Below are 22,171 nucleotides of genomic sequence, written 5' to 3' on the forward strand. Positions count from 1 at the left end.
ACTTAGCACCCAAAGCCCCTGTCCAGCAGGGACACAGGTGGAATCCCAGGGGTGTACTTTCCGCTTCTCATCCAGTTATTCAGGTTGCGCTTAAAAGGGATAATGAGGTACTCTGCTTGACATGGAGAGGGAGTGTATTCCACAAATGGGGGAGTCTCTGGGACACAAACCTGTCCCTCCAACAAGTCCTATTGATATCACAGACCGGGTTGAGGTCGAGTGTACAGGTTGCTCAAGTGGAACTTGACTTGCTGATATGCAGCAGTCCCATCAAGGTGGGGTGTGAGATTACTTTATATGCCAAACAGAGGTCACCCCTGAGGAGTCTGTATGAAACTGAGTACAGGGATAGGGCTTTTAGCCTATTTGTGTAGGGTAGATGTTTCAGGCCTGTTTAACAATAATAAATCTTTACAATAGCATGCTAAATACATTTTCAATTACAGTGTAAACATTTCGGGACCACTGTGTAACAGACATCAGTGATAGGGTGATTGAAAAGTTGACCTGGAATGGTTCAGTATTTCTGAGAAGCTGACAATAACTTAAGGCTGCATTTCCCATTAGTTGGATGACTGTAACTAACTGAACTTATTACATGTATAAAGCAACAATAATTGTAATACAATACATGGCCAAAACAATTTAAAACTGGTGTGAAATCCTCACTGGAAAATGTTTTTAGTGGGAGTTAAGAAAGGGCTACCAACCATACCTCTCAACTATTTAGAATTTTGTCTCATATTTTGATCCATCCCTCACAAAATTTGTGACTATGACAAATCATGGTGGACTTAAGTCCCTAAATAATGACAAACATTTTAGTTTCAGACTCCATATCCTTCAGAAAATGCATTCAAATACAAAAAACTATTATTCAAGGAACATTTAAAATCTGCCACAGTGTGGCCCTTTGTCCCCCCCCCCCCCCATTATTTTTGGCTTTGTCCATAATTCTTGTGCTAAGAGGTTGAGAAATATACTACTTCCCCTCCTTCCCTGTTAGGATTGCTGGTACTGATACTGTTGCTGTTCATCAAATGCGATCTTAAGGAAGGTGCTTCCCCTTTAACTCCCCTCTTAACTACTAAACATTACAAAACTAATGAACATTATTCATAAGTGCAGCAATTTTGTTTTTAGTGGAAATGTCTGCAATAATATTGCAACAAACAGTGATCATTAAGGGCTCATTGCTGTGAAAGAGCCAGGCATGTCTGAACAGGAAAGGAAAACCTATAGGCAAGACATGCTGTTGTACTTACTGTGGGTACTACACCTGAATGTAATTCAAGCATGTACAAAGTTTGTAGTAAATGGCCCCATAACGCATATTTTGAACAGCTTAGAACCTGTTGCTCTGTCTGTTTACTTGTGAGCTCCCAGTATGATCTGGCTGTCATGGGATTGACACTTCTGGAAGGGGCAATTACCTGACAAAAGCCCCACCATTTGCTGCATCCACAACCACACCCATTTCGATAAGTTAATGTCCATTGCTTCTCTCTTCAAAGTTAATAATCGTGCTAGCAACAGTTTTGAAGAAACTAAATATTGTAAAAGCAATGGTACTTTTCCGTTAACGGGGCAACAGGAAAAAGGTGTGGTTGATGTCAACTCTTTGCTGATTATTCTTTGCTAGTTTTAAGTTTGTGTGCGTCGTCACACTGATTGTTTTCCTGATATCAATACATCTGTCAAGGCAAACACACTGACAACTGGGACAAATGACTTTGACCAATGGGAACCTCTGCTGAAAAACCTTAACGGGGCAGCAGCCAAAATGTGCACTTCATCTGAAGTGAGTGCTGTTCGTTTTTTTTTCCCCTCCTGTTTTTACTTTTCTCTTCCTTCTGGCAGTGCTACTGTTAGAAAAATATGTACTTAAACATATACAGAGTGTTAGAAAAATATGTACTTAAACATATACAGAATGCTAGAAAAATATGTACTTAAACATATATAAACTGTTAGAAGAATATGTACTTGAACATATATATATATAGTGCAAAGTTTAGAAATAGTATAATATGTAATGCATTTGATTCTATTTAACAATATGGCAGTAGAAATGATCTTGCATGTAACTGCTTGAAACTTAGCTGCAGTGTGGTTAACCTCTGACCCTGGCAGTAGCCAGCTCAGCAAGCTTATGTCTTTCAGCAACTATAATCTGCTGGGTTAGAGAGAAATAAATATGTATGCATGTATATCTTTCTTCCTTCCACCGAGAAGGATGGCCTTGTGAACACTATCAGAGATAGTGTGCAGCTGCTACCAGAGAGACAAAGGAACGTATTAAGAGATGAACTAAGAACCTTGGAAGAAGTAACATCTACAGGAAGACATTGTAATTGACCAGGTGCCTCGCAAGGCTGTGTTATTCTCATGGGAAAGTTTTTAAAAACATTACCTAAGCATCTTCTTATGAATGAAGTATTGTGGACTATAGTGATGTAAATGCCCTGTGACTGACCACGTCAGTAAGGTGGGCAAAAGCTGATTGCAAATGGTATATAATTGAGGGTATTTCCTGTATAGAGCAGTCAAAACTCTATACTTGTTTTTGTATAGTTTTTTGCCTCCTAATGTACATTAGTAAAGAAACATTGTTTGAACCTGAGCATCCTGTGTTATTGACTGTCATTTTGAAAAGCCTAATGATTTTTACAGTCTGATTTTAACAATTTATTTGACATTTTGGTCCTTCTTAAGCCGGAATTCCCTTGGTAAGCTGCAGGTCAGAGTGCATGGGTGGTAATAAATCTGCGCAGGAGAAGCTGCCGAAACAAATGGTTCTTCTTGAGTGAAAAGACCTCCGACTGAATTGTGTGTAAAGAAGCTGTCCACTTTCTGATCTGTGGCTGAAAAGTGGAAAACTGGATCCCAAGAAGAAAAATATGCAGTCATAAACGGGAGGCTCAGGTAAGAAGAATTTCCCTCTTTGTCTTTGTTTTAGATCAGGGACCAGGTTACACTGTACTGTTATTGAGATTTGTGATAGCAGGACGAGAACGTATTGAAGTACTGTACGTTTGGTCATAGATCAGGGAAAAAAAAAAACAAAGCAAACAGTCATTCTAGACACTACTGTGGATACAGGGAAGAAGATACCACGTGGTACAAGAGAAGGGTTACGTAACAGTCTTTTTTAAGACATGGGAAATCAGTGCACTGAGAGATCACGAGATCCGCCCCTAACGGATAATGTGAAGTATATACAATTGCAGTAAGCAGATAATGTGAGATATTATGCAAAATGTGTTAACAAATATGAATTTGATGGTAAACTAGATAAACTTTCACTAGTTAAACTCCTTAAACAGCTTAAATCTGATGCAGGAGGTCAGGCAAAAAAGCAGCACCAACTAGGCATACCTCAAGCACACAGGTGGATTGAGGAAGCAAATTGTAGAAAAACAGAAGCTTAGAAATTCAAAAACATTTTTAGACAACATAGTGAAAGGTCTGACAGACAGAATCTCTGAGAAATGAAAACTTAAAGCAGACTGAACTTGCATTAATTAATGCATACAACAGGAAAATGAGACAATAGATGGATATTATGCTAGATTATTGGAATGCTTTAAACAACAATTAAAAAAATGCATTTTTAAAAGGTTGCATTGCCTCTATCATTAGCTTTATTACAAAGCATATGATAGATCACTGAACAAGCAGGCTGAAAGCCTTACTTGAGTATGCTAGACATCCTGAAAGAAACTTTAATAGTAAAAAGAAAAAAAAGGGCACAAGTCTTCACTGCTGAAGACGGAGCTGACAGTCAGGTAAAAAGGGCATCTAGCTAGGGACTGTAAACAAAATAAGAAAGCAACGACAGAAGATAAAGGAGATGAGGACTGACTATATGATAGTGATAACAAACCAAAAATCATCAGGAAAGGTTAATAAACAAAAAGAAAATGTGAATGTAGTAGAGGGAATAGAGGAAGTACAAACAGATGTAGAGGATAAAAATGGAAATGAAATTTTAGATTTAGCATTGTTGAGCCTGGAGCTCTACCTAGCAGATACAAAACCAGAAGTGACACTTCTGGTGGAGGGAAGGGAAGTCAAATTCCTGTGTGACTCAGGAGCGTCAAGGACTTTGATACACCCCTCCAAGTTACCAAAACATTCTGAATCACCTGATTATATATTAGTAAAAGCAGCAAATGGACAGCTATACAGGGAACCACTCTCCCATAATATAGCAATAACTGACCCTGTTTCAGGTATGACTCAGAAAAGTAAAATTGTAGTTTCTGCAAAATGTCCAGTAAACTTACTGGGAAGAGACCTTGTGCAGATATTTGACATAGCAGTAGTTCCCACCATGCAGGGTATGGAAGCACAAAGACAAATGGATGCTTTTGTGGTGTGATCAGAGGGTGAAGTCTATTATTGGTACAGCCAGGACCTAGTTATGACTGGTCCAGGGCAGTAACCAAAGAACTGATGAACGTAGCCATCAGTAAGGTACCCTCCCTTGACACTGATCAGCAGCACTTGTTACATTGTACTCTATACTACTGTAGCACACCAGGACCTGATCAGAAATATGAGCAAGAATTGTTCAAAAAAAAATCCTGCTGACAGATTAATATTACGAACTTTATGTTGGGATACTGAGGGAAACAGTGTAGTAAGCTGTTCATTACCTCAGGAATTCATGAAATTGTATAAGTCCAATAGACTGCCACATGTCAGTTTGACAAGAAACAAAAGTGTTAAATGGGCAAACTTAGAAAAAAGGGTAACAAAATGGGATGTCAGGACAAGGGATACAAAAACAAAAACTGAATTGGTTGACACAGACACATACAGCTGTACACTTGCAATCTAGTGAGGACAGCTGATTAGCATTTTTATTAAAAGGAAAAGAAGAGGCCTTGTGTAAAATTCCAACAACTCTGTGGTCAACAGGCAAGTTAGATGTAGGGCTTATTCAAACAGCAGGACCAGTTACAATTACCCCAAAGTCAGCTTTTAGACCACAGAAAAGACAATACCTTTTTGAGAAAGGATGCAGAAGTAGGAATTATGCCTATAATAGCAGCATTACTCAAAAAAGGAGTACTGGTAGAATCTCCTGATTCACCATGTGATACACCCCTATTTCCTGTTAAAAAAGCAAACGGGGAATGGCAGATGGTACAAGATTTATAAGCTGTAAATAATGCAGTAATACCTAGAGCACCTACGGTGCCAGACCCACATACCTTGTTGAATGATTTGAGACCGCAACAGAAGTATTTCCCTGTGGTAAATATTAGCAATGCTTTCTTTTCAATACCTATACATCCTGATAGTCAATATTGGTTTGCATTTACATTTCAGGGTAAAAAGTATACATATACTCGACTACCACAGGGATATTGTGAGAGCCCAATAATATTTGCACAAAAAATGGCTAGCAACCTGGCAGGGTTTACCCCACCGGAAGGTAGTCAAATTTTACTTTATGTAAATGACATCTTGCTAGCAGCACCCAGCAGCAGTGCAGGGTGGATACAGTAACATTATTAAAATTTTTAGTAATACAAGGACACAAAGTAAACAAAAGTAAGTTACAACTTTGGAAAAAACAGGTTAGATACCTGGGATATGTGATATCCAATAAAGGTAGAATACTAGATAAAGGAAAAAAGAGAGGAAAAAAAAAACAGCAATTTTGCAAGCACCCAAACCAACAACTAAGAAAGAAATAATGTCTTTCTTAGGTACAACTAATTTTTGTTGGAGCTGGGTACCAAATTATTTTACAATGGAGAACAGAAGCAGAAATGGCTTTCTGCAGGTTGAAGCAGTTAATAGCTTCTTCATTAGTTTTAGGACTTCCAAGTTATCACAAACGGTTCTTTCAGACCGTAGATTGTAAGCAAGGGTACATGACATCAGTTTTAAAGCAACAACATGGGGATAAGCAATGCCCCATAGCTTACTATTCATCACAGTTAGACCCAGTGGTGCAATCTTTGCCTCACTGTGTACAAGCAGTAGTTGCAGCAGCAATGGCAGTGCAGGCTTCAGCCTCAGTGGTGTTATTCCACCCTCTCACATTGAGAATGCCTCATGCAGTTGCAATAATTCTGCTACAAGAAAAAGTTGCATACCTTTCTCCTGCTAGACATCTTTCATGTATGACCATACTGCTGAGTCAACCTCATATGACCTAGACAAGATCTTACAGATATGCCCTTGGATGATGCTGAGGTGACATATTACGTGGATGGCTTATGCAGAAGGGGTCCTACAGGGAAGAATCTGGTGGGGTATGCAGTAGTTACAGACACTGAAATTTTAGAAGCACAAACTTTGCCACACAACTTCTATGCTCAAGCAGCAGAACTGGTAGCTTTGACAGGAGCATGTACTTTAGTAGAAGGCAAGAAAGTGAACATATATACTGATAGTCAGTATGCTTTTTCTACAGTGCATGTGTTTGCACAACAATGAAGAAAATAGAGGAATGATTACATCCAGTGGAAAACCTATTAATCATGCGCAATTTATTTTGGAGCTATTAGAATCTATTCAGTTGCCTACCAAAGTAGCTATTTGTAAATGTGTAGCTCATACAAAACAACAGGATAAGATTTCAAAAGGTAATGCACGAGCTGATGCAGCTGCAAAGCAAGCAGCCTCAGACTCAAAAACTTTATTTTTAAATGAGGAATTACAACCCTTTGAGATTTTAGATTTAGACATGTTAAAAACAATGCAAATGCTTACTACAAAAGCAGAAAAACAAAATGGGTAAGACAAGGTGCAATTTTTGAGAATGGACTGTACATTTCCAAAGCGAAAAAAAACAATATTGCAGTCTAATTTATTTAGATATGCAGCTTTGTTGAGCCATGGGCAGAGCCATGTCTCAACAGGGGGGATGGTACAGTTAGTAAATAGAATATTCCAAACATATGGATACATAAATTATACAATAACATTTTGTGCAGCTTGTCATACTTGTAACAAGCACCATGCACAAGGAGCATTTAAAACAAGCAAGGAGTTCCCTACACCACCATATCCGTTCCATACTATTTGTATGGACTTCATAGAGTTGAATAAATGTGAAGGAAAGAAATACTGTTTAGTGATCATAGATATGTTTTCAAAATGGGTAGAAGCTTTTCCAACCAGGAATCCGGATGCAGCAACAGTGGCAAAGGCCCTAGTAAAGGAAATAATTCCTAGATTTGGCATACCGGAAAGAATCTATAGTGACAATGGGACACATTTTGTCAATCAGACAATTCAGCAACTTGGGAGATTTTTGGGATTTCCTTGAGGAATCACTGTGCTTACCACCCACAGTCAGCAGGACTGGTGGAGAGGTACAATGGGATTTTGAAAAACAAGTTAAGGAAGTTGATGAGTGAGACTCAGAAGAATTGGATTTGCTGTTTACCTCTAGCATTGATGAGCATGAGAACAGTTCCAAATGTAAAGGGTTTGACCCCCTTTGAAGTAGTATTTGGAAGGGCATATTATGTGCCTCAGTGGAAAGCTCTCATGCCTGCAGAGCAGGAGGCTGACAGTTCATTAGCTAATTATATAAAGAAACTGTTAATGAATAAATCTGTTTTGTAGTTTAACTCTTTTTCAGATGAAAGACAGAACAAGAACAAAGAACTTTCAATTTGATACACAAGGGCAAAATGGCCAAGAGTAAAGCAAATAAAAAAGCAGAGCAACCCCAGAACTATTGCATAATTATTTTGTTGGCTGTGCATTTGTTGACTATAAGTGTGACAATTTTTCTCTTATTGTGTTTTTTTCCTGCACTCAACCACACGAGTGAAAGTGAGAAGACGTGATGAACTGTTTATAGACTGGCATCCAAACTTTAACACACACCTGGCCATGAAACGTGTGTATGCAGAGACTATGAACATTTCAAATTGCTGGGTTTGTATAGCTACACCAACAGCATATAAAAGACTGTTAATGTCTGCTGTCCCTCTGGGGATAAATGAGACTTGGGAAAATTTGTTTTTGATACAGGAACTGTGAGATCACAGGACAAAATAGCTTTATTTTTACCTGTCACACAAAAAGGAGTTGTATGTTTCTACAAAAGTGATACCCTCCAGGTGGGCTGGAGTAATTGTAATATAACAATGTCTTATAAATGTTACATTAAAGTCAGAAGTGGGGGTACTGTTTGTAATACTAACTATGATTCATATCCGAGTTCAATGAAAACTACATTAAATGCAGTACGTGACAATCCAGTCTTAACTAAACAATTGTCTATTAAAGATAGGAAAATGTTTCATGCAGGGATAACATGTATTAGTACCAAAGTAATGATTTTATTTGTGGGAAAAAGGCATATGAATGGTTACCTGAGAATTGGTCCGGCAGTTGTTTTTGGGTTATCTGGTTCCAGCAATAAGACATACTGCAGAATTACCTTTGGGTAAGATACGAAATGTAAGGGAAACAGCTCGAAAAATCTGAAGGTCCAGTTAAGAAACCTGTGAATCCAGTTGGGAAGAATCGAAGCTGGTTGGAAAGACCATAATTCAGTAAAAGACAAAAATAAATTGACTCATATGGACTTGGGCAACAGTGTTATATCCTGGGCAGGAATACTACCAGCCTATGGAGCAGTCAAATCGATCTGGGAGCTGAGGAAGCTGTCAAGATTTCTCGAAGTAATGAGTAATGCAACTTTTTCCGCCCTAGAATTGGTGACTGATGAACTGAATGCAATGAGAACTGTTGTGCTACAAAATCGAATGGCTCTTTACTTCACCCTAGCGGCAAGAGGTGGTACACGAAGAAGAATGCTGTGCTTTTATCCCTGAGAATCGTCACGAGACAAATAATCACCTAGAGGTAATTCAGCAAGTATCAGCAATGACTAAACCAGGCCCAAACCCACTGACGGACTTTTTCCAGAATCTGTTAGGGGGGTGGGGTTCCATCCTATTAAACATTTTAATTGCTATTTGTGTGGGTATACTCCTAATAGGAGCATGTGTTTACTGTAGAATTCCCTGCATGAAAAGATTAATCAAAGATTAGTTAGGGACTTTGTTGATGTATCTGTAACCGAGACTATGTATCAAGACCTGGAATTGAATCTGTTGATACCAAATAAAATTCTTTCTGAAATATAAAACAAATGACTTGCCTAGTTGAAAGTTCCAGAGAGGAAGAGACTAGGGAATGAAATAATGTTGTTTATGTTTCTGAATAGAATAAAAAGCATTAAAAGGAGGGAGAATGTTAGAAAAATATGTACTTAAACATATACAGAGTGTTAGAAAAATATGTACTTAAACATATACAGAATGCTAGAAAAATATGTACTTAAACATATATAAACTGTTAGAAGAATATAAGTTTAGAAATAGTATAATATGTAATGCATTTGATTCTATTTAACAATATGGCAGTAGAAATGATCTTGCATGTAACTGCTTGAAACTTAGCTGCAGTGTGGTTAACCTCTGACCCTGGCAGTAGCCAGCTCAGCAAGCTTATGTCTTTCAGCAACTATAATCTGCTGGGTTAGAGAGAAATAAATATGTATGCATGTATATCTTTCTTCCTTCCACCGAGAAGGATGGCCTTGTGAACACTATCAGAGATAGTGTGCAGCTGCTTACCAGAGAGACAAAGGAACGTATTAAGAGATGAACTAAGAACCTTGGAAGAAGTAACATCTACAGGAAGACATTGTAATTGACCAGGTGCCTCGCAAGGCTGTGTTATTCTCATGGGAAAGTTTTTAAAAACATTACCTAAGCATCTTCTTATGAATGAAGTATTGTGGACTATAGTGATGTAAATGCCCTGTGACTGACCACGTCAGTAAGGTGGGCAAAAGCTGATTGCAAATGGTATATAATTGAGGGTATTTCCTGTATAGAGCAGTCAAAACTCTATACTTGTTTTTGTATAGTTTTTTGCCTCCTAATGTACATTAGTAAAGAAACATTGTTTGAACCTGAGCATCCTGTGTTATTGACTGTCATTTTGAAAAGCCTAATGATTTTTACAGTCTGATTTTAACAATTTATTTGACAGCTACTGATGTGGTCCCATGTCAGTACTGCTTGTTGTACTGTTCTGCTGTGGTTTCCATTTAATCTTTGTTGTTCAAAGGGCTTTGTCTCCACTGTCAGTGTGTTTAGGTTTACATAAATGTGTGAGACCATCACAATTAAAACTGTGATCCTTACAAATCAGCAGATGGTCGCACATTGGAACACTTCCTTCTTTTTTCACAAAATAACATCTGTGAAATATATGTTTTTTAGGAACCGGGAACCCGTCTAAAACTGTCTGTTTAAGCCCCACTGACCTAGGGCGAAATTAGTAACATTCCGAGACGAAAGCCAAAATGAAAACCACAGAACAGCAACAACTAAATAAGCAGCACTGGGTTTGGAGGAAAACTCTGTACTAGTCTGACAACCAAGACAAAATTAAAAGCAGGACACAAAGCAACAGTGAGTACTGGCATCTGTCTAACACTGTCACAGGGAAGACAAAAGTAAAACTACAAAAAAGCGGCAGGACTGACTTCACTTCAAACAGACTTCCGAAACCGAAATCATTACTACTCTCACAACAAAGGCCAAATTAAAACCAGGAGCCAACACTAAAATAAGCAGCAATCAGATGTCAACAAATCAATAGTACTGTGTGGAGGAAGACAAAATTACAAGCAGGAAAAACTAACCAGCGCTGAGTTGACATCAATCGCTCATTTTGAGTGTTGCCCAGTTAACAGAAAAGTACCAAGTTATATAATGACTCCCTATTAATATTTGAAAACATGCACGGTAATTGGCCAGCCCAACCAGCGTGCCCATTGTGAATCCCATAATATACCAACGGAAAAAGGTCAGGTTGCCCGGACTTTTTTCCATTGGTATAAAGTGCCCCAAAACCTTTTAAAAAAAAAAAAAAAAGAGAAAACTGAGCCTTTCTTTTCTTCATTGCTTCCGTTTCAAAGCATTGATGTACTGGGTATGCATGGGAATGCAAGTCGTAGTACATCAAAATGAAGCAGCAGTATACCACAACTGGCGGAAGAACAGTAATCCGCCGTTAAAGACATTATGTAAGAAAAGTATTTTTTTCTTAAATGGAGTCATTGTATAATAGCAATAATCGACTCCGTGGTTGTGGTATATTGAAGATATACCCACGGTGCCTTTGTTTAATCACTCGGGCTTCAACCTCACAATTAAACCACACCAGCCGTGGGTAAATCTTCAATATACTATACCATGTCGTTGGTTATTGCTTAATTAATAAACATGCTGCAAATGTTAAATGAGATCTGTAATTATGTTTTATTAACTACAATGTTTGTTGAAATTGTTACACTAGAAAACAATGTGGGCCTAGGGGGTATACAAATAATACTGAGAAAATAAGGATATGATTAATTTGTACACAGTTCCCTGTAATATGTACTTCAAAATGTTCCTCAATCCATGTTCTATTCATTTTTAAATATGTATACCAAAGATAAAAAGGTTGTGTAATTTAACCAAGGAGGACATGGCATTTAAGTGGAGAATAGATCCAATGCTTCACTTTTATATATATAAAAAAAAAATGAATATAAGTTTGAGTACTTATTCTAAGACAGGTAACAAATGGTCACACTTCATATCACCCAGGATGCCAATTAAAACACAAGAGAAAACTATTCTGACAACTTTTCTGCTGTGAGAAACATTTCTGCAGTTTCCCATCCTCCCTCCCTATTTTTTTATAGTTGGTGACTTTGCAGTTGCCCGCCCCTACTGTAAATTTGATCTGGGACACTCCTCCCAGTCTAGTGTTATTACCTCATTTTGCCTAATACAGGGAGAACATTTGAGAAGGCCATTCCACTTAGTTTCTGCTCCTCCTTTCTCTCTTTCCACTTAGAATTTTTTTTTAAACTTGTTTCCTGCCTTTCTTGTGAGTAGTTTTAGTTCGGATACAGATTTGCTTCTGAGCCCCCAAGCCTTTCTCTGTTGGAGGCATTTTAGTTCGGATACAGATTTGCTTCTGAGCCCCCAAGCCTTTCTCTGTTGGAGGCAAGCCTTCTAGCTTAATTTTAAGAACTAGACAGTTTTTTTTTTAGTTTCAGCACTCAAGTCTGTTTCTTTGAGTTCAGCACTTGTTCAGAACTCGTAAGCACTAAATAAGCTACAAATTACTACAGCACTCAACTTTCCTCATTTGTCTAGAGGAAAACAGTTTCTAGTACTTAATAAATAAGCCCCTATCCAGGCATGTCTAAGGGTCAGCTCCCGGTGTTTTCACCTGTCTACCTGATGAATCTGGGCATCTTGGGGCAATGCAGCAATTGCCTCATGTACACAGACAACCCTCTCCTCCTACCACCAAACACTGCAACCTGTGAGAGATGCACTTATATAGCCAAACTGGAAGCAAAGCTCTCTTCACCCAAGACTGGACTAGACAGTCAAGAGAAGGTAAACACTTGCACCACACCACACTCAAACACATAGTCCCTCAAAACGTACACCACCAAAACACACACACACAGAAACACAAAACACACACCTACATTTGTGGAGGCTCTCAGTAAAAACCTGCCCAAGCAGCAGGGACCTCCAAAGCAGAAACACAAGCAACGTCCACCCCCCCACACACCCCACATGACACATAGCCCACAAACTCAGTGTGCCACTCAACCACAGCCCATAAGACAAAACAATGTACCCAACACTCTAGTCATAGGTGACTCTATAGTCAGGCACACTGATGTTCCACTCACCAGGCTAAACAAGGAGAAAATTACTGTCAGCTGCCTGTCAGGTGCCAGGATCCGCCACATGACGCATGCACTCAGGTCACTCCACAACAAGTACAAATATGACTCTGTCATTGTCCATGTTGGTGTGAATGACCTGAGACATACCTCCTTGGACTACATGAAAAGGGACATGGAGGAGCTGTCCGATCTTGTAGCCCAGACAGGTATGACCCTAGCCCTGAGTAGCATCTTGCCATCACCCAGAATGATACCACAGTGCAAGGACAAAATAACAGACTTCAACAATTGGCTAAGCTTCTGGTGTCATTCTAAGGGGATCCAGTATCTGCCTGCCTGGGATGACATGATCGACAAACCATGATGCTTTGCCAAAGATGGCCTGCACCTGTCGACCCTGGGATTCCGGATACTGGCTAAGGCTCTAGCCATCCCTACAGTTCCTTTTTTAGGCAAGGTTCAAATGACAAATCACCACCGTAACAAGTACAAGCAAGTAAAATCTGAGGGTATTGCTACTCAATGCTAGAAGTCTAAACCTCGAAATGCACTCACTCGAGGCACTCCTTACAATGGAGAACATCGACATCTGTGCAGTGACAGAGACCTGGTTCAAGGCTCCAGAGAATACCCTTGCATTACCAGGCTATAATTCATACCACACCTTTCAGCCACCTAACCTGGACCGAAACACGAAAGGCGGAGGCGTGTCCATATTCATTAAGGATATCCACACCTCCAGGGTAGTTGCTTAGCATAATACATCAGAGATTATCCAAAAGCAACTAACTATGGGCAAGACCGCAATCCAAATTGTAGCTTGCTATAGATCCCCCACCATGCCCCAGGATTCCCACTCCTCATTTCTTGATGCACTGGAAAATATTAGGGTACAACCTAACACATTAATAATGGGCGATTTCAACTACCCCATCTTTAACTGGGAAAACTACTCCTGTACCAACTCTTGTGCTCAACGTTTTCTGGAATTCAGAAATTCCAGTGCCCTGGATCAACTTATCCACACCCCCTCCAGGGGCAGCAATATCCTAGACCTGGTCATTACCAACATGGGCAACCGGTGCTTCACACCAGAGGTCAATTCCTCGTTGGTCAGATCTGACCACAAGCTAACCACCCTAGACATCCACATCCTTCCCCCACCCCCCATTAGGGAAACCACTGTAAAAATTTTCTCCAAAGCCAACTTCACAACACCCATGCTGACTGACAATAGAGGTATGACTGCTGAATCCTACACAAATGCACTTTATAAGCACTTACACGAGTGCATGGATCGTGCAATCCCTAAGAACCAAGATGCTATTCTCCAAAAAAAGGAAGCTAATCTGGTGGTCCCCTGCCATAAATAAACTCTACAACAGAAAAAAGAAACTTTTTTTTTTTTACAACAAAGAGTAAAATCTCATGATTGGAGGAACTCCCTAGTCAGCCTCAGTAAGAAGCTGGTATCCCTCATAAAATCCTCCAAAGCTAGTTACGAAAACAAAATCGCCACTGACTCTAAAGACAACCACAAAGCATTCTATAGCTATGTCAAGGATCTCAATGGCAACACTCAGATCTGCACTGAGTTACAGCACAATGGCACTAAATATACTGAACCAACTGATATTGCCAACATACTGGCAGATAGGTTCAGTGCTAACTTTACCCCCCCTCTCATCCCCTAAAGGGCCCATCTCTATACCGGAAGGATGCAAGGTTCCTGTAATCACGGCTGCACAGGTAAAAAACAAACTCTCCAAAGCCAAATCTCCAAACTCTGGAACCCACCCAGTTCAGGTTTGTAAAATGCAGATCATGTCTCCTAAACCTGATAGACTTCTTTGAAGCTGTCACCAAAGCTGTAGATGAGGGTAAGGTGGTTCACACAGCCTATCTAGATCTCACCAAGGCTTTCAACACCATCCCCCACTCTGGAATTATAAATAAACTCACTAAACTAGGTATAAATCCCTATGTCACAAGATGGGTTGCCAACTGGCTCACTGACAGAACCCACACTGTGAAAGTAGCAGACTCCAAATCCAACTTCAGACCACTGACAAGTGGAGTACCACAGGGTTCAGTCCTGGGTCCTCTCCTGTTTGGTATCTACTTCTCTGAAGTACAGGCTAACACAGAAGGTCTTTGGCTAATGAAGTTTGCAGATGACTGCAAACTAGAAGCCATAATCAAAACTCCAAAAGATGTGGACATCCTATAAATGGGCCTCGCTGAGACGGATGCCTGGTGTCAAAGCCATGGCCTCAAGCTCAATGCCAAAAAGTGCATTGTGAACCCTTTTGGTAAAAACTCTGTAACCATGAACTACCACATAGGTGGTAGTCTACTTAACACCTAAAGTGTGTTGAGACCTTGGGACACATTTGGACAGTAGTCTCTCCTTTGATAATCACATCGCCACAGTAGGCAGGAAATCCTTCTACGTGTCATACCTCATCACAACAGGTTTCTCATCCAGGAAAAAAGAGGTCATTGTTCCCCTTTACATGTCACTCATTAGACCCATTATAGAGTACAACGCCCCTTTTGATATGTACCCCACAAGACATCTACAACAACTGAAAAGGCTGTAGAAATACCTCACAAAGAGGATTACTGGCCTCAAACAGATGGCCTACGCAGACCGTCTCAAAAAAATGCAGCTTTACTCAGTCACATATCGCCTACTCAGAAGCGATCTCTGCCTCACATACAAAGCTATGTCAAACCCAGAGCTTTTGGACATGCTCCACTTAAAGAAATCCCAATCCCACCGAGCTACACGCTCTAGGAACCTAAACCTTGTCACCACAATAAACAGAACATGCTGGAGGGATAGATTCCTGTCCCAGAGACTTCCCATACTCTGGAATAAACTACCTATCTATATCAACATTAGCACTCAAGAAAAATCTTGATGATTGGATGGGAGATAGGAAATTCACCCCAGGGATCACTTCTGTGGCTCTGCTCGACAGTGGCACAGTAAAATAATGTTCTTGGGTGGTGAAAGCCATGCTACCTTTTGGCTAGGCTTATAATATAGACCCTAGGGCCAATAGCCTAGTACCTATCTATGAACCCATGAAATGGTAAACATTTGGGGAAATATATTAACACTTGGGATGACTCAAAATACCAGACAAGTACTCATCAAAACTGACCCAGACTGGTTTCTTGATTTTCTGGCAGAGGTCCTGATTTACTGACTATCAGGTAAATTTCCTGACAGGTGGCTGCCTACCTTTGCAGATGTCCCAACTCCCCAAATATATTTTATGAAAAAAAAAATTTTTTTCAGGCCACACCACAGACAAAAGCAAAACACATTATTCCAGTAAAGTGCTCATTATAGCTCTCAACGTCCAAACACAAGAAATCTGGCAAAGCCAAAATACAGTGGGGGACAATGGCCCCAAACCAGGACAAATTTTAGATATTACTGTTTTGAACTTAGAACCCACAGTGGTGGTGCTGCGGTAGCGTTGTCGCCTCACAGTAAGACGCTGTCCAGTTCGATTCTCAGCTAGAGCGTATTCTGCGTGGAGACATGCGTGAATGGGCGTACCTTCGTTGGTGGTTGTGCGTCAGGGCTGGTAACTCGGCACGTAAAAAATCAACTACCAATCATTAGCGGACCGGAGTTCCGCTGTGGCGACCCCTAACCGGGTAAAGCCGAAAGACACAAACAAACTGTTATGAACTTAGAAAATTGTTAGAATAGGTTTTGTACTTTTACGTATGCATTTTGTGAAGGCTATGAAGCGTGCCACTCAAATATGTTTATCAATTTCAATCTTCAGTAATCTGCCAGAAAACTACAAATTTTACTATGAAAAGACCAAAAATACGAGGCAAACATCTGGACAGTTGAGAGGTACTAATAGGGTTACCACCTTTTCAAATGCCCAAAGTGGGACATTTTATTTAAAAATGTGAGATTCTGCAAGACAAAACATACTCCCGGCTAGTGCAAAGGACAGAATTTCACTTTTTTGCCAAAATAAAAACTTCTTTTTGTAGCATTTGAGTGCTTATGCTATTTCACATAATATTTATGTGTTTCATATACAAAATAACTGTTTTATGCAGCGATTAAAGACAATTTAAGAAATATGTTTTGTCATAAAATTTCAGGACATTTGACATTTTTTAGTTTTTTCCGCAGGACACAACTGCCCAAAGTGGGACTGTCCCTCGCAAAGAAGGACAGGTGGTAACCTTAGGTACTAACTGAGTTTAGTTGTTACTGTAGTTCATTATGCTAACGTGTTACATTGTGCAAACAAAATAAGAAATAATTACCTACTACTACAAGTTAACAGCAGGGCATTTTCCCCCAAATACGGCTGCCTTACTCTGGAAAGTAAACTGAACAGCCTTCACGCTCTTACATTTTGAGACAAACGCTCAGCTATTCAGCTTTCTTGTCTTGACATTTTTCAAAGCCAAGCCACCCCACTCGCGGCAGCAATACCTATAATCACATTGCACACTTTTCCTCACATGTAAAGGGCAACATCGTGTCTGTTCTTTTTATCTTAAATTCTAAGACGGCCGCAGACTTTTGAAGGTGGAGCTACAACAAAAGCACATGGCTATGTGGCATTTGAGCGAAGTACTGGTTATAATAAACATGAACAGTCGCCAGGTTTGAAGGACTTAGCAAGTATTACATTTTCAAAACAGAACGGTCTCTCAGTCCACCAAGCGTCCACATACAAAGCGAAGGAATTATCTACAGAATTCTGTAGAATAACTAAACCTTAAGTACTCCTACAGTAGGACCTACTACTTTGACTGACGAAGTAAAGTGAGAGCAGGCGACGTAAACAAAAGTGCTAACAATATTGACCAACAGTTGCTGTTTATAAGGTTTAATCGCGGTGTCTCAACAAGGAAATACGTCCAGTGGAATTACTGTTCACCTTTGCGTATATCTTTCCAAATCTTATTAGATCGAAGAAAGGCGCCCGGCATGGCAAACTTTAATGACAACAACGGTAAGGATACACTAAATGTGTAAGATGGTGAGATACGTTACAGCGTAGTCTTTCCTTTTTTTTATTTATGTGTCTATTAAGATCGGTTTAGCTGTTTTATGAAACTGCATTGTTAAATACTAAGAATGACATGGAATTCTAAGCCGTTACCTTGATTATTTTCCTTGCCGGTATATATTTTTCCATTGTCAACTTCTCACATGGCTGGTTGTCTTGTAACCATGTGCTTGTTACAGTTTGATAGGTGTTTGCTGCCTGTTTATTGGTCCCCGGTAACTGGCACACGATGACGTAGGAGGCATGCACTTCACGGTGGTTCTATTTGTGAGTACACCTGAGTATTGGACATGTGCGAGTATATCTATGGTTTGATTGGCTTAATAAGACTGACTTAGCATCGTATTTATGACATTGTTAAGCTTGATAAGAAATAATTTTCTGGCAATAGGAATACTTCAGGTTTTAAAGCAAATTCGTGATGGTCATACCTGTCAGTTGTCCAGAATTTTTCCTCACATTTTTGTCTGTTAGTCATAGAATTTGTGGTTTTCTGGTAAATAATTGAGGGTTGAAGTCACTAAGTAGTAACATGCATTGAATTTCAGACTTTACATCCTTCGGAAAATGTATGCTAAAGTAAACATGTTATTCTAGCAACAAGTTTATAGACGCAAGATTTAAAATCTATGCCTGATTTGAGACCTTTGTACCCTCATTATTTTTGGCTTTCTTTAGAATTCTTGTGCCTTATGGTTGAAAGGTATGCTGATGTCTTAGGAAGAATTTCATTTAACAGAGCTGCATTTCTGGAATTGTTCTGTATGCTTTGTGTAAATCTGCAGATTTCGATAGCTCTTTGTCGAAACTGGCTAAAATAAGTGATTGGTGAATTTTGTATGGGTATGAAAAATGTGTAGGCAGTTGTCCACTTTGCCTGTTAATACAGTCCACCCCAGCCTGATTATATGTGTTAATTGCCTTGTGGTTTCAGTTGTGACTAAAATGTCATCTGTATTGAACAACTATTGCTATACCATGCATAAAGGTGCATTGCTTCATGTGGATCCCAGCATGTTGCCTGCCAGGACTTTCGCAGCAGTAGTATTTATCTGGACTACTACCACATCTGGTAGATGGGACTTTGTTTTGATTATGAACTTATTCAAAGGGTGCCACCTCTGGAGTGCAACATTTCCCTTTGTTGAAGTCATAATTATTGACACTTGAGTCCAAGAGGTTATATAGCCTGTGTGATTTTTTTGTGTGCTTGTGTCTTTCTGTACTGTGACAGCTTGTGTTACCTAATAGTCATGCAGTGCTGTGCTTATGGAATTAATTCAGTGATAGACTTTTGTAAATGGCAAAGTAGAAATGAAATAAAGATGCAGAGACTTTTGTAGTCTAGTGCTTTTTCAGAACTTAGATTCTGGTACTTTTTGGACTTATTTTCTTGAACATAACACTGAACATAGACGTTTTCCCAAGTTTAGCAGTTCACTTTACAGGTTTTACCTGTAGTTCATTTAAAATAAGGAATTCTTCATGACCTTTAGTTCAGAGCATCCCCTGGTCTAGTACTCAGCATGCTGTTCAATTGTCCAGGTTTTCACAGAATGTCCAGATTTTTTGCCTCATATTTTTGGTCTTCTTCTTATACAGTTTGTGGTTTTCTGGCAAATCAGTGAGGATTGCATTCACCAAATAATGGTAAGCATTTGAGTTTCAGACTTCACATTCTCTAGAAAAATGTATGGTAACAGAAAAGCTTTTATTCTGGCAACTTTCTAAGTTTATAAGAGCAATATTTAAAATTTTTCCTTATTTCTGGGCCTTTGTCGCCACATTATTTTTGGCTTTGTCTTGATTTCTTGTGCTTAGAGATTGAGAGGTATGGTACTCAGTTCTCCAGTCTCCATATTTTTTTCTCAATATTGCCCCTCTGTCAGGCTGGTGGGACTGTGGACACCACTTTTCTATTTCATAGGTTTATAGGTAGTTACTGGACCTGTGGTCCATGAAATCATTGAGGACCTTAGTCCAACTTCCTCAGAGCATTTGTTGTAAGTGACTTGCTCAAAATTACACAGTAAGCAAATGAAGGTTGAGGAAATCAAATTGTAGGCTACAGGAAGCAGCCCATTAACAGCTTTTGTCTTTAATTCTCTTCACTAACTGTGTTTTCAGCCTATGTCAGATTTAGCCTCAGTGTAAGCTCTATTTGACACAGCCATTTCACAGACAACATTACAATACAATCTTAGATTTTAGCTAATATTTAAATAATAATAAGCTACATCAAAAAGAAACACCAATTTGGAGCGCATTTCCAATAGCTTACACCTATTTGGAGGGACGTTTCACTATATTACAACTTTAAAATAAGTAAATAATAAGCTCCGTGGGTCATGCGATAAGTGCTTAATGCTATAGTGTAGTATACTAGTTAGGTAGGAGTTCTATTCCCAGACGTGGCAACTGTGAAACTCTGTGTAAATACAAAGGAAACACTTGGACTGTGCTATATTTTTGATTATTTATTTATTCTAACATTTGTTAACTGTGTTAGTTCAACTAGGCTGCCAGCCTCTTTTCAGGCGGAGACTTTACTCGAGATGGTGGTGGTCATACTGACTAACCGTTGACCTGGACACTGGGGGACTTCCCCTACTCTTGGTAGGGGGAAGGCTTTGTGTGTTACACATCCTGACTGCCTGTTCCCTGTCCAGGCACAGAGACAGCCAGGAGGAACAGGGAGAAAACATGACTGATTCAGCTTTTGCTGAAACTGGAGTGAGAGTTGCTGAAAATTCAGTTGAAATGCTAGAATCACTACCAGAATTTATTTATTTTTTTCTAATGATGTGGTTGCAGAGAAAACAGTGACATTGGAGGAAAAGGAGATTGTAGCTGTAACAGAGATGGATTCAGAGGAAAACTTTCAGAGGAGATTGTTTGAAAGAGAGACAGTTACCTCTGAAAAATGCATAATTACAACCCTCCAATCGGGGGTGGGGTGTGGGATGATTATTTGGAAGAAATGGTAAACCAAAGTGAGCCAGAAAGTGGAGCAGCAATTTCATGGAGTGACATCAGGAAAAACAGAAGAAGAAAAAGGAGAAGAGACTGTGCTAGAAAGGTTCCAGAGACAAAAACTTATGCACAAACTGTTGGAAAAGGAACAAAGAAGAAATAAGTATACAGTATGTGTGAGCAGTATAAAATAAGAAAGTTTGGATAGGTATGATGTTTGAGACTCTGTCATAGCACCTGTGGGTGTGAAAGCAGAAGAGGTAAGGGCATTTATTTTAATTAATAAAGAGACTTTTTTGTGACTTGATATTTGAGACTGGGCAGGCCGTGGAAAATTTCTTTGGGTGCATATGAACGAAAGAAAAATATTTATCCATGGTCAGAATATGTGGTGCAAGTATTTTACAGATAAAAAAAAAAAAAGAATAATCATCCAGTTTAGAACTGAAGTTGAAGCAAAATAATTGAAAGAAAATTTATTAACTATTTGTAAAGAAGTAATGGACACTACAAAAATATATGATGAAACAGGACTAGGACTGGGGGATGTGAATGTGGAGTAATACTGAAAATGGAAAATGATAATGTTATGCACATACCTAATATTATTAATGTTCATGGTAATATGGGTTAGATGAAATACAGGGGTCAACCAAAAACTTGGTATTTAAGATTTAATCAGTGAATGTGATAAAAATACGTTATGTGATAAAATGGCATAATGCAAAAATGTGATTTAAAGTGCAAAAAAAATGTGGCAGTGCTGGTCATTCATGGCTAGAATGTGAAATGAATGTGCAAGAAAATGAAAATGATGTTATACAGGAGCAAGAGAAAAATGTGTTATACAAGAAAATATACAGAAAGGTATGACTGATAAAGGGGTTATACATGAAGTTAAAGTAACAAGGAAAAAGAAACAGGGAGACAAGTGAGGAAGAAGCTGATTGGTGCACAGTAAGAAATAAAAAGAATTCAATAGGGAAAAGAGTTAAAGAACGGAAAAAAATCAAAAAACATAATGCTTAGAGAAAATAAGAAAGGAAAGGGGAAACATTTTATTATACTAACTGCTCTTAAAAGCTGAGAATATTAGCTTTAAATGTGAACAGGAGGAAAATGGGTATGTTACAATGGTGTGCTGCAGTAGATGCACATATTATTGTTGTAGAAGATATCAGATTATTAACAGAGGAAAGAACACAAACTGAATAACTTTGGAACGGTGCAGTAGTTTGGAACACGGGTAAAGAAGCATGCTCAAACATATGTACATTATGTCAAGAAAGCATTAAAATATTAGATGTAACCATAGTGGAACTAGGACGAATTTCGGTAATAGACGCGAGATGGAAAAATATGT

The 22,171-nt window shown here is 39.1% G+C and overlaps 1 long non-coding RNA gene across 1 annotated transcript in view; it reads left to right on the forward strand.

Annotated features, from left to right (window-relative positions):
• The first annotated feature begins 17,252 nt into the window (after positions 1 to 17,252).
• LOC122798856 overlaps positions 17,253 to 22,171 on the forward strand; it is a 44,101-nt gene continuing 39,182 nt past the window's right edge. Inside the window, exon 1 of the long non-coding RNA XR_006364313.1 lies at positions 17,253 to 17,778. This is a non-coding gene — a long non-coding RNA (uncharacterized LOC122798856). The remainder of the gene's footprint in view (positions 17,779 to 22,171) is intronic.

The sequence above is a fragment of the Protopterus annectens genome, chromosome 3.part1, assembly GCF_019279795.1.
Source record: "Protopterus annectens isolate FY-2018-M chromosome 3.part1, PAN1.0, whole genome shotgun sequence".
In the NCBI taxonomy this organism is placed as follows: domain Eukaryota; kingdom Metazoa; phylum Chordata; order Ceratodontiformes; family Protopteridae; genus Protopterus; species Protopterus annectens.